At 36.2% G+C, this 19,169-nt stretch overlaps 1 pseudogene; it reads left to right on the plus strand.

Moving 5' to 3' along the window:
* Positions 1-2,218: 2,218 nt before the first annotated feature.
* On the plus strand, positions 2,219-17,149 carry LOC132122998 (P2Y purinoceptor 13-like; annotated as a pseudogene).
* Positions 17,150-19,169: the final 2,020 nt, after the last annotated feature.

Here is a 19,169-nt window from a genome sequence, read left to right on the forward strand (position 1 = left end):
TGTGAAAATGCAGAATGAAGAAATTTAATGGAAGAACAAAAATTAATTAATTAAAAAAATTGTTTTCCAAAAAAAAAAAAAAAGCACCACAACTCAACCACAGCTGCCAACATCATTTACTGAAGAAAAATCAACCCTTAACTGGAGAGTTCACTTATAAATAGAAAATCTGACATAATTTTCTAAACCTAATCTAATTATAAATCTTTCACTCAAAAAAGAATGTTGCAAAAGTTTTTTTTTTTTGTGCAGCAATGCAATTTCCAAGAACCATTTTTGGGTTCCCTGTGATGAACCTTTTAGGTTTGAAAGACTTCTGATTTTTTTAAATCGACTTTTATGTGATGAAAGTCAGTTTAAGTTGACTAGGCGATGATAACGTCATTAATGAGCTTCATTCTGGAGCTGAGACTCAAACATCTTGTGCACAGTTATGGTATATGACACAGCGCTGCCCACGTGGTTATTGCTTATATATCAGCTAATTTTATCAGTTCTTTTGTATTTGGGTTGTTATATTTCTCACAGATTTCTGCTCGTTCTAAATCAGATATAGATAAAGTAGTAGAATAAAGATTATATTTATATGAATGCATTATTGAGAGCGATTGCGTGTGTGAATTAGTTTTACCTGGCAGCATCTCTCTAGTAGTATTGAATCTGTAGTATTTAGTTATTAAGAAATATATGCTTGAACTTTTCTAAAATATTTACAGAGAAACACATAACAGAGTTGAAAATACGTTTCCTCACTGAATGATTCGGTGTGCGAGATCAGCACGTGATGTACGGGCAACTATCTGTAGCCTATGAATGTATGTTACAATGCAGCAGTGCATTAGATTAGAACAGCGATTAATTTAGTGTGCAATAAGCGGTTTAAAACATGCATTCTACTGTTCAGTTTCCAGCATCCAGTAATATAATCACACATGACTTGTGGAGCACTTTCAGAGTATGCATTTATTTGTAATTTTAACTGTTCGGAAAACGCAGTGTAAATATGGAAGTCCTTCAAGGATTTCTTATCCTGTTGCGCCCTCTATAGGACCATAGACTAGTCGACATCATGCCAGAGCACTGAAGTTGACTAGTCAATTAGTTGGTGCAACCGCTAGAAGACACACAGTAGTATTTTGTGAGGAACAGTCCAAAACATGAGTTTTTAATTCACAGAAAATCTTTCTGCATGCAGTTCTAAATATAAATTTTGCCTCATTACAGGATGACGGCATAATTATTGGAGGTTTGACATGATTATATTTTGTCATGAGATCAGTGATGTTGGTTGTCCATACAATTATTTTGTAGTTTATTTCAGAGGCAAGGGGGAGATTTTGATGAATAACACCTTATATTATATGGGAAAGAGCTGCCAAAATAAATCTTTAAAAATTCTCTGTTGAAACCATTTCAGTTGGTTTTACTCTGAGAGATGCTGTACAGGCCACAATTCATTCTAGCACTCTCACACACTCTCGTTCTCCTTTAACATATATATTTAGCCTCTCTCACAAACAGTTTCCTTTCATACACACACACACACACACACATATATATATATATATATATATATATATATAAGCACATGCTTTACTTTTTAGCATATATATATTCTAACTTTCACTCACATATTTACACTTTCACACACTCTTACAAACCTACTGTACATTCCCACTTATATGTAGGTATGTAAGGGGGGTGGGGGATCTATTACTTCCTCTTTAACTAGGAAGCCACTCTCAAGCCACTGGTGTTGCCTTTTTATGCTTCACATGAGAGGATTAAACTGGAAGATCAGTGCATAATCAAAGAATTGACAGATTATGGGCAGAGCTAAATAGAATAGTGCAATTTAATTTTGTTAATCTTTTTTACTTTATGGATGATATGTTAATATATACTTAATAAGCTCCATTTATTTTGTCTTCATTATATTTATTTGCCATGAATTCAAAGAAATGCCACTGAATTTCAGAAGCATGGTCTTTCACCTCAAGAGGGCAAACTCCTCTTCAGCTGTGGCAGAGCGGCATAGTCAACAATGCCAGAATGCATAACCCAATATGAATGGTATTTTTGACAAAGACAGTGGTTTTGATATGGATGTCAACATACTATGAGTTACAGACAAATAATAATGTTGTTTTTCCACTAATTATCTTTCAAATTTTTTTTACGAATGTGTGCATTAAAACATTTGACCATGTGAGCAAAAATGTATGTTATTAAAGGAGAACGTAAGTGTGCGAGCGCCAGAATGAATTATGACTTGTAGGGCCTTTCATACCTGTGTGGGTAATTTGCTTATTATTTTAAAATAGGTTGATTAAGTGAAAGAGGGGATTATTTTTGTCATTGTGTTTAATGGTCAGTTGCTGACAAGATTCTACACCTTAAACTTCCTGTTGGAGTGTCACTAGGAGTTTCTAGCTCTCACAGGTGAGGGAGGGGGAGTTAACTATGCCAGTTACAACTTCTATTTGTTATAAATGTAGGCCTTCTGCAATAATATATATATATATATATATATATATATATATATATATATATATATATATATATATGACTTATCACGCAATATATGTACATGACCTCAATCATATTGCCTAAATGCCTATTATATTTACTTAAAAATGAATGTCACCATGTTTTGTACATTTCACTTTTGCCTGTGTCTTTTGTAGCTTACAGAGAAAAGACAAAAGGGTGCAAGGGAAATTTCTGTAGATGGAAAAATCTTCTTACAAGTTCTTTGTGCATTTTTTTCCTACTTGTTACTTTGCACTTTTTGTTAAAAAATGTTTATTTACTATTTATTCAGTTTTTTTAAGGTATCTAATATATTGATACTTAATTTACATGATTTAAATATTCTTACAAATTCTTAAACGTTTGTTGTGTGTAGTGTGTAGGTCTTCTTGCCTTATTATGATGTTACATTATGATGATATTTTCAGTCTTTAAAAGGACAATAACATCGCTTATCGCAATTCTTTCTGGGGCAATATATTGCACAACAAATTTTTTTTATCATGACAGGCCTATTTACAAAAATAACTGTTGACTGTTTGAGGCAATATTTTGTTCATACTCTGTATATGCAAGTCTCCTGTCAGACACACTGAATCTGTTTTAAATGAATCACAGAACCTACTGTTTTAGTGTGAATCACTTAAATGCTGATGTGGATGATATCCTGGTCATATTTTTCTTTAAATCAAAAGACATTTATAGAAGAAAATCTGCATATTTATTTTTTTTTACTTAATTTAAAGGGGCATTCGGTAGTTTGGTGATAACTTACAACATTTTACATATAAGAAATGAACTGTGTTTTTGTGATGTCTTCTGAATGGTGTAGAATGAGATGAAGTACTCATCATTTTCTATTAAAAAGTGTTTATACAAGCCTCTCATTGTATTTTTCCATGTTGCAATGATGAAAGTGAAAAAGTGACATGACATATAGCCAAGTATGGTGACCCATACTCAGAATTTATGCTCTGCATTTAACCCATCCAAAGTCCAAACACACACACACACACACACACACACACACAATCTTAGGGTTAGGAGTCAAACTCTCTAACCACTAGGCCATGACTTCCCCATATGATGTGGTGTTTCATGAAATGTCAGAAGGTATCCCATATGTTGTTGTAGATACTGTATGATAGTTAGCATAGTGCTGTTGGTTAATCAAAGAATGAAAATTATAAATTACCTAAAGGATCTGATAACAGAGAGAATCCTGAGTATTGATTCCCAAATTGCTTCTGTTTTTCTTTAACTGATAAGGGGTAAGGGAGTTATTGTGTAGTCAGCTCTCTTACAGTTTTTTACAGACGCTAGGACACATTTCTCAATACTTAGGTCACTTTTGCTAAACTCTTCACACAGTTCTCCTAACCAACTTTCAGCTTGGCGTCGGTAAAAAACTGTAAACTCACTACTAGTATCAGTGTAATGTACATAAAACTCAGAGACTGTTATACTGATCTGTGTCAATAAATGGCAGAGACACGTCTGATTGTTGTATCTGTAGTTAACTCTCTGGGGTCGACGAACGTGCAGGCATGTTTTGTGGCATTTTTCTTTGTAACAGCGTAATGAATAGGGCTGCCCTCAACTAAGGATTTTTCTGGTTGACTAGTGGTCGTTCATTTGAAGCATTAGTCGACTAATTGCACAATAATTAATAAACTGTTTAAATAATTATAATTAATATTTAATTGCCTACATAGCCATAAGCGCTTAAGCACACACATAAAGCTTGCCACAGCACACTGGCAGAAGTAACCTAATGATTATGAATGTGTTACATAACTGTAAAGAGACTGCATTAATATTTTAACAGTTTGATAAATTAGTGCTTGCTTTGTTCTCGGTTTAAGAGATGAACTTGGCGACACTTACTCCTCATCTCTGCCGTAATGATGCAACTTGTTTCATATTACATATATGAGAATATTTGTTTTCCATTTGAATTGGTCCATTTGAAAGTAGACATTTCACTCTCTCTAAATGTCTTTTTAATGTCTGTAAGGCAAAGATATACACAGAATTTCACATTCAAGTTCACAGACTGAAACGTTAGAAAGTCCATCCTGATTGATTTCATTATTTTACAAAAGCACAATATTGTGAGTACACACAAATAAACGTTGAGTCTTTATAGATTTAAAAGATGTATTATCTCTTATCTGAATGACCGGAAATGATGGAGTAGCCTATATTAAGAGCAAGTGAGCACACTTGTGCCTCCATCTGTCCTGCAGTGAGTGCGCTACAGTTCAGTATTAGTTACGTTTCTAATACTTACATATTTCAGATGATAAGCCATATTTGAAGTCAATGGATGATAGGTGAATGTTTGAATGTCCTGCCCAATGTACTGCATTACTTTTAATTGTACTTTTATTTGTAAACACTCATAATAACAACAGAATGTTGTGCTTTTGAAAAATAAAGTAAACAAACAGGGTGCAGACTCTGCCAGCTCAGTCTCCACAAACTTCTTTCTGAAATGTGTCAAAAAAATAAATAAAAAAACTCTGTGATTACTTCACACACAGACATGAGAGATATATCTACAGAAAGCATGAATTGTCTACTTAAATGAAGTAAGTCTTAACTAAAACATTTAGTCTCTGACAAAGTAATCCATATGAAACCCATATAAGGTACAAATCTATTTTGACCACTCAGACCATCACCACAGTCTTATTCTAAATGCTACCATTCCTCCACCTTTCCTAGAGACCTTATAACAATGTCAGGTCGACCTTAGGAGTTGGCTGTTGTATAACATCCAAATGGACCAACTACTCGCCTCATCTGAGACTGGATCGGTTGATTACATTTGAAGTCAAACTCAAGAAAGATTACGGTGCCAATCTGGTCACATTTTTGTGCAGGCTCTTTAGGTCCCTGAAGATTTCTCCTCTGTATTTTGGACACAATGCTGGAACACGCATTGGTGAGTGTCCCCTTACTATACAAATTCTTTTTTATTGTCAATTATTCCACATGTACACCACATACATACAAATAATTGAAATTGCATTACTCTCAGACTTTTGGTGCATACAGATAACACTAAAAGTAGAGCATAAAAATACAGATAAATACAGATTAAATATAAAATACAACTATACAAATATACAAATAAAAGCATGTAAAAATAAAGCAGCACAAGGCACATGGCAGGTAGAGTGCAAAACAAGTGTAGTAAACAAACCTTGCAAAAGAGGGGAGAGTGTTCAGAGTTTAGTGGTGCCTGGGGCAAAAAAAAAGGGGGGGGGGGGCGAGATCGGGATGGATTTCAGCTTCCTGACAGCCTGAAGAATGAAGCTGTCCTTCAGTCTGCTGGTCCTGGCCTGGAGACTCTGCAGTCTCTTCCCTGATGGCAGCAAGAAGAAAGCTGTGAAGAAGCTACAGTATGTGTCAGGTGGGTGGGATCAACTGCAGTACAAAGGGCTTTGCAGGTGAGATGAGTTCCATAAATGTCCTGGAGGGAAGGGAGAGAGACACCAATGATATTCTCAGCTGCTCAAGTCAAGTCACCTTTATTTATATATAAGCAACTAAACAGCATTATATAGGAAAATAGTGTCAATAAAGCAAAAAGGTAGTTCATCATTGAATTCAATGTCATCATCCAGCTCAGTTCTTTTTAAATTGTATCTGTGCAATCAAGTATACGAAATCGCTGGAAATTCCGTTTCCCGAACAAAGCAAGCCAGAAGTGACAGTGGCAAAGAACCAAAACTCCATCGGTGACAGAATGGAGAAAAAACCTTGGGAGAAACCAGGCTCAGTTGGGGAGCCAGTTCTCCTCTGACCAGACGAAACCATCAGTTCAGTTCCAGGTTGCAGCAAAGTCAGATTGAGCAGAAGAATCATCTGTTTCCAGTGGTCTTGTCCTGGTGGTCGTCTGAGACAAGGTCTTTACAGGGGATCTGTATCTGGGGCTCTAGTTGTCCTGGTCTCCGCTGTCTTTCAGGGCTGTAGAGCTTCTTTCTAGGTGCAGATCCACCATCTGGTCTGGATACGTACTGGATCCGGGTGACTGCAGTGACCCTCTGATCTGGACACAGACTGGATCTGGTGGCTACGGTGACCTCGGAATAAGAGAGAAATAGACTAATATTAGCGTAGATGCCATTCTTCTAATGATGTAGCAAGTACATCAGGTGTTATGGGAAGTGTTCCCGGTTCCGGTTTACCTAATTAATGCAGCCTAAAAATCCTTTAATGGATTTGGATATTAGAAGCATATTACTGTGTTATGTTTAAGCCAGGATAAAGAGATGGTTCTTTAATATAGATTTACACTGCAAGAGTGTGTCTGCCTCCCAAACAATGTTAGGCAGGTTATTCCGGAGTTTAGGCGCCAAATAAGAAAAGGATCTGCCGCCTGCAGTTGATTTTGATGTTCTAGGTATTATAAAAATTGCCTGAACGCAGCAGACGTGGAGGATTATAATGTAACAAGAACTTATTCAAATAGTGAGGTGCTAAACCATTCAGGGCTTTACACTTAAAAAAAAAAGAAAGTTTGTCAACTTAAAGGGATAGTTCACCCAAAAATGAAAATTCTATCATCGTTTACTCACCCTCAAGTTGTTCCAAACCTGTATGAGTTTCTTTGTTCTGCTGAACACAAAGGAAGATATTTGGAAGAATGACAGAATCAAACAGATCTCGGTGCCCATTGACTTCCATATAAAGAAAAAATATATACCATGGTAGTCAATGGGGACCGAGATCTGTTTGGTTACAAACATTCTTCCAAATATCTTCCTTTGTGTTCAGCAGAACAAAGAAACTCATACAGGTTTGGAACAACTTGAGGGTGAGTAAACGATGATAGAATTTTCATTTTTGGGTGAACTATCCCTTTAAAGAAATAAGGCAACTTATTGCAAGCGCTTTTTTGAGTAAACTTAACAAACGGGGACTAAAGTCAACCCAACTTAAAATAACTTAATATCACAAGTTGTCACAACATAAATAGTCATGTTAGCCTAAAAAATATGAGAACAAAATATTTTTTGTTTACTGAACACAAGGCCTATTATCTATAAGCATACACAATTTTAAAGGGAAAAAGATTAAAAGTGACATTCAGCCAAGTATGGTGACTTATACTCAGAATTCAAGCTCTACATTTAACCCATCCAAAGTGCACACGCACACAGCAGTGTTCATCATTTATGCTGCGGCGCCCAGGGAGCAGTTGGGGGTTCGATGTCTTGCTCAAGGGCACCTAAGTCGTGGTATTGCTGGCCTGAGTTTTAAACCCACATCCCTAGGGTTAGGAGTCAAACTCTCTAACCACTAGGCCACGAATTTATATTATTCAAATAGTCTAAATAAATAAAATACCATAACTCGCGTCAAATAACTTTTTTATTATTGAAAGTTTGTGTCCAAAGCACAAGGACATACCAAGTCTTGTATATTAACTTCTTTACTCAATGCATTTTAGACTGAACTCAACACATGGTACATAAGGCATGTTAAATAAATCCAGTGTTAATTATACACGTTAGCAGTCTTGTGGCATGAAGTCACATGTATTTAACATTTTTGATTGTTTTTAAAGGAACGATTACATGAAAATTACTATATTGCGTATTTTAACATCAACCTAACCCACTGGGCAAAGTTACGTCCAGTGGACGTCTTTTTATGTCTTTGCAGACGTTGAAAAGACGTCCACCGAGGAAACAGAATGTTTTTATGACGCATTTTTTAAAAATGTTTTTTATGTTTTCTGTAAGTCCGATATAAACGTTCACAGATCCTCCTTACAAGGTTCTGTGACTTTATTTCTGTCAGACATCTAGAGAAGCTCTTATTGAGAATTAACAGAGGTTTAAATGTTGATATTTGATTCATTTGAAGTCACCATTGTGGTGGAAAGTGTTTGGTGTAGTTGGGATCTTGGTACATACTGCACTTGTGATTGGTATGATACTTCTTCATTCACTGCTATGAATTGATGGCAGTCATATAAGTATGATTTAAACCATGCTAAAACATTCAGTTGCAGTTTATGTTTAAGTTTCTTGAAAAATATGTTCATTTTAACCTGTTAGCCAGCACCCCCCATTATGGGACTCACAGCTGAAAGTGCCCTCCCCAACTTAAAATTGTAACAGTTCCTTACTTCAATGTGTTACATACATAATTTTGGTGTTTTTGGAAAGAAGACTCTTTGGGCTGTACTTTTTATAAACAAGAGTTGATAATGCTTAAAAAATATTAAACATAGACACTGAAGTGCCTTGAAATTCTTTTTACCACACTTTTTTATATATATAAAAATACATTAAATCAGTCCTGGAGCAATCTAGAAAAGTAATGAGTTGAAAGTCAAATGTCTCATGAGTTTCTATTTCAAATCTGAAGATACAATGAAAAATGAGAACATCATATAAGTGATTTATTTGAGCACTAAAAAGATACAATAAGAATAATTTGAGTAAGAAAAATAAATAAGAAAAATTAAAAAGATTTAACTTTGTATGCCAATTACAGAACATCCTGAGATTGCTAGAAATGCAGCATTTACAATGAATTCTGGTCATATAGTTAATTATCACATGCTGATGTGCTGATGGCCAGTTATAGAGATGGTAATGATAGAGATGCGCCATGGTAGTCAATAAATCACACTCTATTCATACTTTATAGATGGCATTCACATTAGTAGCCATGATTATACAGTAATAGTGAGCTGATTTGCACTTAAACAGATGGTAATCATGCAGATACAGGCATATTCAACATAAAACTGTAATGCCACGCCAGCAGAGGGAGCCATCCCCTAAATACTGACTGAGATCTACTCCCTCTACTGCTTCTACCTCTAGCCAGAGAAAGCTTCATCCATGCTTTGCAAAGTATTGCCAGTTACACTGCCTTTCCGAGCGTTTTCCTTGTTTTCCTGTTTGCTGACCACGTCAATTGTGCCTGTTTGTCTTTGATTGTCTGGATTATCCCCTCTGATTGGGCTGCCTGACTGGACTGATATCTGCATTAGGACCTATTGCCTGCCTGCCACTTTGCCTTTGGATTCTCCCTTGTGTATGTTCACTAATTGGACCAATTTTCTGGTATTGACCCACTGTCGCCTGTCTACGATATCTGTTTGTTTCTATGGCTGCTTAATAAATCCTATGCAAATAGATTCTACTTCGGCCTCCACATCCTCTTTACAAAAACACACTCACACATATATAAAAAATGTTGAAAAAATAAAGAAAAAGGCGATCGCTAAGTTCAGAGCATGCGTCACGGGCCATCATTAAAGAGGACCAGAATTAAAATAAACAATCTTCCGCCTATCTTTCACTTTTATTTTGGTGGATCATCTCATTCTGTTTGTGACAGTGTACTCTACAAAACCATGCCATTTCTTTACTACCAAGATGCAGTTTCTGAGCATGAGTTGTTTCATAAAGGACACAAACAATACTGTCCCTGAAGAACTGAAATGTAAACAAAGGAATTATCATCCATATTACAACATCCTTGATACGTTAGACTAAACATGCTCCATGAGATTTCATTCAGTGGACCCTTACCTTCCTAACTAAATCGGGATTTTCAGCTGTGGATGTGTATATGACTCGTTATTACAATGGATCTGGTATGTACTGCATTTTCATTCTTCATGTTTTGATGTGTACACAAATTTAGCAAATACATTCTTTATCAGCTTTCCATTGAAAAACAGCGATCTGTCATTGATGCTTGAGGCTTAGATCTTTATAATGATCAAAAGTTTGTCGTTTAAATTTGTCCCATTTCATTTAATCTATTCATAAACACTGAAATGTGCAAACAAGGGGAGTTCAGGATGCCAGCGTCAGAGTGCAGGTTAAGAGGTTAATTGGCACAAAGGTAATTCCATAGATATAAAGATGTTTATAATGTGTTTAATACTATTTTAGTTTCTCATATATAAAATGTTTTTGTATTATATAATTCATGCTTGAGATTATGCCTACAATATCATGTTTTATTATTATTATTACTATTATAGGAATTATGAGTGGACAATATTAGTGATTGCTAATGTAATAATATACACTCATCTAAAGGATTATTAGGAACACCTGTTCAATTTCTCATTAATGCAATTATCTAATCAACCAATCACATGGCAGTTGCTTGAATGCATTTAGGGGTGTGGTCCTGGTCAAGACAATCTCCTGAACTCCAAAGTGAATGTCAGAATGGGAAATAAAGGTGATTTAAGCAATTTTGAGCATGGCATGGTTGTCGGGGCCAGAAGGGACGGGCTGAGTATTTCACAATCTGTTCAGTTATTGGGATTTTCACGCACAACCATTTCTAGGCTTTACAAAGAATGGTGTGAAAAGGGATAAACATCCAGTATGCGGAAGTCCTGTGGCTGAAAATGCCTTGTTGATGCTAGAGGTCAGAGGAGAATGGGCCGACTGATTTAAGCTGATAGAATAGCAACTTTGACTGAAATAACCACTCGTTACAACCGAGGTATGCAGCAAAGCATTTGTGAAGCCACAACATGCACAACCTTGAGGCGGATGGGCTACAACAGCAGAAGACCCCACCGGGTACCACTCATCTCCACTACAAATAGGAAAAAGAGGCTACAATTTGCACGAGCTCACCAAAATTAGACAGTTGAAGACTGGAAAAATGTTGCCTGGTCTGATGAGTCTCGATTTCTGTTGAGACATTCAGATAGGAGAGTCAGAATTTGGGTAAACAGAATGAGAACATGGATCCATCATGCCTTGTTACCACTGTGCAGGCTGCTGGTGGTGGTGTAATGGTGTGGGGGATGTTTTCTTGGCACACTTTAGGACCCTTAGTGCCAATTGGACATTGTTTAAATGCCACTACCTTACCTGAGCATTGTTTCTGACCATGTCCATCCCTTTATGACCACCATGTACCCATCCTCTGATGGCTACTTCCAGCAGGATAATGCACCATGTCACAAAGCTTGAATCATTTCAAATTGGTTTCTTGAACATGACAATGAGTTCACTGTACTAAAATTGCCCCCACAGTCACCAGATCTCATCCCAATAGAGCATCTTTGGGATGTGGTGGAATGGGAGCTTCGTGCCCTGGATGTGCATCCCACAAATCTCCATCAACTGCAAAATGCTATCCTATCAATATGGGCCAACATTTCTAAAGAATGCTTTCAGCACCTTGTTGAATCAATGCCACGTAGAATTAAGGCAGTTCTGAAGGCGAAAGGGGGTCAAACACAGTATTAGTATGGTGTTCCTAATAATCCTTTAGGTGAGTGTACGTGACAGAAAAACTAGAGGGTCATGATCTGTAAACACAGTGACTGTAATATTGTATCACAACTATTGTATTTCACAGACACAGTTACAGCAGCCAAAGAAATGCTAAAACAAGCACGGGGATCAAGAGCAAAACTAAAGCACACGCTTCCCACCACAATGGTGACTTCAAATGAAACAAATATATATTAACTTCTAAACCTCTGTAAATTCTCAGTAAGAGCTTCTGTAGATGTCTGACAGAAATAGTCAAAGTGTCTGTCTCTTATTTTTGTGATTAAGGGCAGCACCAGTGTCTCAGTGGGAAACACTGGCTCCTCACAGCAAGAAGATCCTGGATTGAATCCAGAGCCAGAGAGTCTTTTCTTCGGGATTTCTTGGATTTCTTCATGGATTTCTCTATGTTAAGTGGTCTCTTAATTTTATCCAGAGCTGTATGTCCACAATGAGCACATTTAAACTACACTGTTAAAAATCGCTGCAAACACTTAATGTGTAATAGTAAAGTAACTAAATGCATGACTTTTACTCAAATCGCTGCAGTTCATTGTCAGCTATAGCACACATGTATGTGCTGAAGTACTTAACACAGAGATCACCACTGTATCAGCGACTCCACATTTACTGGCTTTATATAAAGCAGCAGAAGGTCAGAATTTGTGACTCATCATTGACTGAAGCACAGGCTCTACTCTCCAGCACAATGGTGAACAACAAAACTACATTAAACTAACAGATCTCTCTTGTGCAATCGCACATTAATACAGTTGAGTTCAGTATTTACTCTCATTATCAGTGTGACTTTGCATAATTTTTTTTCTATGGATGTTCACAAATATTTTAGTTAAATTAACTTTTTTTTCATTTGGTAAATCTGACATTTACATTTTACAGTAAATTACTGTTTTTCCTTGACTTAACGCAACAAACTGTAGAAAAACAGGGGTGCCAGTTAATAACTGTTTTTCTACAGTTTCCTTCCTGTAAATTAATTACAGTTTATTACTGTTAAATTATGTTTCATTCTGTTTTTTCTTCATCTTAAATCTTTAACCCTTTAAACCCCACAACAAAATCCTCAGTTTTAAATGAACACTTATAATGTGTGCACTCTACAGAGTGTTTGAGTAAAACTGAATCAGTGAAGTTAATGAGATAATTCTGTGATTAATTGATGATTGAGCATTAGTGATGAACACCTGCTATTAACAAACAGAATAACTAAAGGAAAGATAAACACAAGAACTACAAATGACTACAAATGAAAAAATTAAATCAATTGAAATAAAAGAATTCATAAAATCTCTCAAGATCTGATTAAACAACTCCTAAAACAGTTTCACCAGATTCACATTAATAACCAGACTGACTTTATTTGTCAGATGTCTACAGAAGATCTTATTGAGAGTTAAATAGGTTTAGGTGTTTTTTCACTGCAGTACCATGATGGAGATCAGTGTTTACTTTAGTTGGGTTCTTGAACATGACTTTTCAACAACTAAGGTTTTTTTTTTTTTTACATGCTGTAACAATGCATCTTTGGAACTTGTTTATAGCAAAAAAAAAAAGGTCAACAGAAAAAAATAAATCTGGTATTGTTGTTTATAGATTGACAAGAAGAAACACTATTATTTCAGCAAAAGAAGGATCACTGCTGAGCCATAAGTTAAGACTGTTAAGAAAATTTCACTCATAAAAAAAAAACTTTGTTGAAATTTAGACAGAAACATCAATAATCAGTGTATGAATCACAACAATGGTGACAATCCACAAAATAAATAAACAGATAAGTTCTGAACAAAACATGCTACTAAAACTTAAGACAAAAGCAAAATTATAAGCACATAAGAATTCAAGAAAATAAGTGAACAATTCAGGGGCATATTTTATTCATGCTGCAAATATAGTAATTAAACAAAATTTAAAGTACAAAAGTCAAGGGTCAGGAGCCTAACTAAAGAAAACACTGATCTCCATAATGGTGACGTCAAACGAAACAGTAACATTATCATCTGAATCTCTGTAATTCTCAATAAGATCTTTTGATCTCTGATCTCTGATCTGATAGAAATAAAGTCAGTCTGGTTAGTAATGAGTGTAGTTGGTAAAGCTGTTTGTTGATTGTTTAAATCTTCAGTTTATTTCATCTAAGGCTTTGGCTGAAGTCAGTTGTAGTTCTTGTGTGTGTCTTGTTTCTCTTTTCTTCAGTGATTCGGCTCGTTAACAGCAGCTGTTGATCAGTGTCTGAATTCACTCATTAGTGTTCATTCTCTCTGTCAGGTGGACTATATTAGTAAATTCATGTAGGGAATAGTGAATGAGGGTGTAGGCTGTGATTTGAAACACAGCCGCTGAGTGTCGACTTTGAACGTTGTTAATTTACGATATATAGCAGCAGGCTACCTTCTCGAAAATGATGAATATTACCCAGAATGCACTGTTTTAATGAAAAACAGTGTTACTGTCGAAATTTGGCCGTTTTTTTACAGCGATTTTTAACAGTGTAGATACAATAGAAATGCTACTTTGAAATTACTGTGAAAGTAATGCAATTCTTAACCTGGAATGTACTGCAATTTCACACTAAATTTTTTAAAGGCGATTATATTCACATACATTACAAAGTATAAACCTTTATTCAGATTTCAGTATGGGCATTTTGACATTTGTAACATTTTCCTCAATAGAATATTAATTCGATAGAATACAAGAAGAATACTAGAGAATAGCAATATGGCGGCAATCCAGTTCTCTGTTTTACTGTGTGTATATACTGTTCATTATCTTATAATGCATTGCAAAGTGTAAAACAATCATACTAGCTAAAAGAGGATTATGTCAACAATATTTCCATAGGCCTAAAATAATAGAGTGCTGCAGTTGTGGCAAAAGACTCATTTGCAATGGGTTCCATTGAAGTTTTCCTATGGGTTTTTATAATGAGGGTTTTCAATTCATAAGTATCTCTCACCTCAGGTACCTGAAGATTGTCCGGCCGTTGGAAACTCATGCTCTGCGGACGGTTTGTACCTCTCGAAACATTTCCATAGGAACTTGGGTTTCCCTGTTAGCCACGTCTTCCATCTACTTGATCCTCTTTCTCCTGACCTCTTGGGGTCATGTTCACAAGTCTGAGAATAATGGCTGTGAGGCCTTACACAGTCCCCAGCTCAGTGTGGTCTACAAAATCACTCACAGTGTGTCTATGGTGATCTTCACTTTTGTTCTGGTGTCTCTGATTGTTATGTACTGGGGGACTTTGCAAAAGATCAAACAGGCTCAGTTTTCCACAAAGATCACATCCAGAAGCCATAAATTCATAAAATCGAAGCTGGTGCTCGTAGTGATTTTTTGTGTGTGCTTTGTGCCCTACCATTTAGTTAGGCTGCCTTACACATTCATCAAACCTCAGATGAAACTCTGCATAGTGCAGGCCATCTATGTCCTGAAGGAGCTGACCGTTCTGTGTAGCAGTAATGACTCGAACCACACAAATTAAAGAGTCGATCAGAGCTGTGGCTGAAACATGAGCCAAATTCCTCAGTAAGGCAACAGGAAGTCATAAAACATTCTGTGCCACAAGTCCCAAGCAAGATGACCAACCAACCCTTTCACTGAACAGCTTTCAACATTAGCACCACTAGAACAATTATTGACAATTTCAATTCAGAGAAGAGATTGTCAAATTTGTTGTTCGTATTTGATAGGCAACGCCGGACATCACGTTTAAACCCATGAGAGTACTACACAAGTTCCAATGACTTCCCCCAGCAGAACCAGACTGAAATTCCTAAGGGCCTTTGAACCTCTGGTCTCCACAGAAATCTTTGTCAAGAGAATGGCAAAGAAACTGTCTTTTCTACATATATATGGACCAAAATGAACTCAAATAGTCCTGACCATCAGTTATTTGGCAAATGTATCATATTCTTGTTATAGGAATCGCGTCCAAAATTATACCCTGCAAGAGCGGGAAAATTCGGACCACATACTTTATAAGATAACATGATTTATGATACCCCCGAGCCAAGACAATATCTGATTGGTCAAGACAACATTTGAGGTGTGGCCAACAGGCCAGTTTAAAAACTTAGGACACCATAAAATCTTGTTTTTAGTTGTTAGCTTTGCTTCTGCTACTAGTCATGCCTGCTTTTAGTTTTTAGCTATGCTTCTGCTATTAGTCATGCCGGCTTTTAGTTTTAGCTCTGCTTTTGCTATCAGTCATGCCTGCTTTTAGCTTTGTTTCTTAGCTTTAGCTTTTAGCCATGCAGTTTGTCATCACTGTTCTTTGAGCGCGGTTCCAGCGTGCTTCAGCCTGCTGCTTCTTAGCCACGATGAGAAGAAACACCACGTAGTCTCGTCAAACTCTACTTCTTTTCTTTTCCGTTTGAGAGTTTCGTGTTCTGAGTTAAGTTTTGTAACGCCGTCTGACCTCGACTGCCCGTTCAACTTCAACCAGCCACACAACTCTGCATCTTCAGCCAACGCCCAACCACGGGCTTCCCAAGACGTCACTTCAACGACTACTGAACTTCCAGCCAATCAGCGACATCGGGGGAACCCCATTTCAACGACAACTTTACACAGGCAATGTACCTTCAGACATTTGTACTGGTGTATCTAATATAATTTTAACCTCATTGAGGAACTCAATGCGATGGTTAATTAAGTGATTGATGGTTGTTCATGTCTATGCAATTTAACGTATTGCTGTGAACTTGGGATTCCACATTTCCATTTTCTTAAACTCATCTTTCCCTAACTTTCAATCTTCCTGCAACTTGTGTGAATGTGTGCGTGCGTGCGTTTATGTGTTAGATTAGTTTATATGTCTTAGATTTATCTAATAAAGTCTTATTCATATTGAAAAGAGAAGTATCTTGTGTTTTGTGCTTACAAGTTAATGTCTTAAACTGCCGATCTTGTTACTGTGCTAATTGATAGTGTTTTCACTATAGTTTGGATATTAATATCCAGCGCAGATTTGACATTAAACGGCTCGTTCAGTGAATCGCAGGGCGTCTCAGTGATCAGCCGTGAAACAGTGATTCTGTTCAAATTCCCTTTAAAATCTTAAATGATTCCCTTTGAGCTAAATTGACCTGTTTCCCTTACATCTGCTATCGGTGCTAAATGTTTGTCTGGATCCACTTATATTCTTTATCTTTTGCAAGGCTTTCAGAGCTCAGCTAAGCCTCACAAAGATGTCAGATTCTCCAAGACAAAGCGACGATAAAAGCCAGCAAAGAAAAATGAACAACATGTTGAGCTACATTGAGACAAAGCTATCCACATTACGACGTCAAAGTGTCATTTAATACACTGTAAAAAAAAAAAAAGTTCCTTCAACTTAAAAAAATAAGGCAACTTATTGCAAGCGCTTTTTTGAGTAAAATTAACAAACGTGAGCAACAGGTAAGTGTGTGTTTATGGATTTGTGCATGTAGTTTTGTTCAAACTTTTTACATGATGTAGCTTCGTTTAAGTTCTTCCTGTTTTGTGGCGCAAAACAATGATGGTTATATGAAATATTTCCTGATCGCTAACTTAGTTGCTAATGTTAGTCACATATCGTTAACTTCTGCTGATACTGATACTGATCGTTAACTAATACTGGTGACGACAGCTGTTGATTGCTGTTTGATGTCGCTGATCGTTGATTGCAGAAGCATTTTTATCACAGGGCATGACAATTATTTAGTGTTTGTGTAGAGTTTTTCCGAAATTCGCTAATGATGTAATGATTTATCAACGATTTCACTAATGATTTTTTTTTTACTTATGCGGTTTCTTTGAGGTAATTTTTTTTAAATTAATTCTTAGATTATTGCTGGTCAAATGCAGCTGACAGATTAACGTTATCTGTTTGTCTGCATTTATATTGAATCTATATATATATATATATATATATATATATAGATATATATATATATATATAAATTATTATTTTTTTGCCATTTAACTGCCATCATGTTAAAAAAACATCGGAGAATAAGACCTATTGATGAGGCGAAGTCTTATTCTGTACATAAGTGACAAGCCTGGGTTTTTGGAACGTTTTATAAGTAACAGCAAAGGTATGAGACAGCTGATTTTAAGTGCATTTCTCAGTACTGTATTTACATAGACTTACATATTAATGCATGTTGCATGTCTTTGTAGATCTAAATGATGTTAGTATTGGTTTAAGAAAGTTTATAATAAGTGGTCATATTTTGTTATTAACTGAAATAGTTCCAGCTTTTTTATTGTAAAAAGTAAGTTTAGTATCATTGTGATGTGGTAATACCACATTTAATTGGCAATCTGTGGGTCATTTGCAGGTAAAAGGTTGAGTCCAGTTGAATGTTTTTCTGAATGAATGTCTTCACAGGTCGAGGAGTGTTTGAATCTGGAGAGTTTCTGCTGGAGTACAGAGGTGAACTCCTGGAAGCAGAAGAATACCAGGACAGAACGTATTCTGAACTGGAGAGCACATATATTTTTGAGTTCATCTGGCAGGGCCGTCACTGCTGGTGAGCATGCACAAATACATTTTTTATTTATTATTTCATTTTTATTTAGGTTATTCTGAACATGTGACAAGCTTCATATTAAGGCCTTTAAAAACAGTTTATAGTTTAGTTTCTTATATTAGTGTCAGCGGCTCGATCTGTCAGATGCTCAGACAGAAGACAGACACTACTCGCACTGTTTCATGTGTTTGAGATGTGCTGTCTTCCTGAATGCAGAACTTACATTTCACATGCACATTCTCCATCTGTAAATGTTAGAAAGCCATGGAAATATTTCAGTTTTCTGTCAGAAGTACATTAGCTTCTGGGATTCTCCGCTAACATTCACTTGAATGAACGAGCACCAAACAGATAGAGCTCAATTAAATAGGAGCGCAATAATTCTGACTACAAATATTTCTGTAAAATGTATTTGGACAATAAATGTGGCCTGTACAATTGTAAAACTACAAATAAGTTTATTTTTATGATAGCACTGACAGTAAAGTGACTGTAATGGGGGAATCAAAAGAGCCTCACACAACTCTGTGCTTTTGTTCTCATTTATTATCATTTTTAGTTTATTGAATTTTTAGATTTTCTTGCACAATGTAAAGGTTTACATGGTTACATTCACTTTGTTTTCATAGCCTGTAATAGGTATTGTTTTGTAGATTCATAGATTTTTTGTTGTTAAACCTAAGATGAAGTCTTTCATATTGCGCTGCAACTGTCAGTGCTGACCAATTGCTTGCGTATTGCTAGTAGTAGTGGGAAGTTCGGATCATTTTACTTACTCGGATCTTTGAGTCTCGTTCAGCAAAATGGACTAATCTTTTCTCTT

Source organism: Carassius carassius, chromosome 41 (assembly GCF_963082965.1).
Source record: "Carassius carassius chromosome 41, fCarCar2.1, whole genome shotgun sequence".
NCBI classification, from domain to species: domain Eukaryota; kingdom Metazoa; phylum Chordata; class Actinopteri; order Cypriniformes; family Cyprinidae; genus Carassius; species Carassius carassius.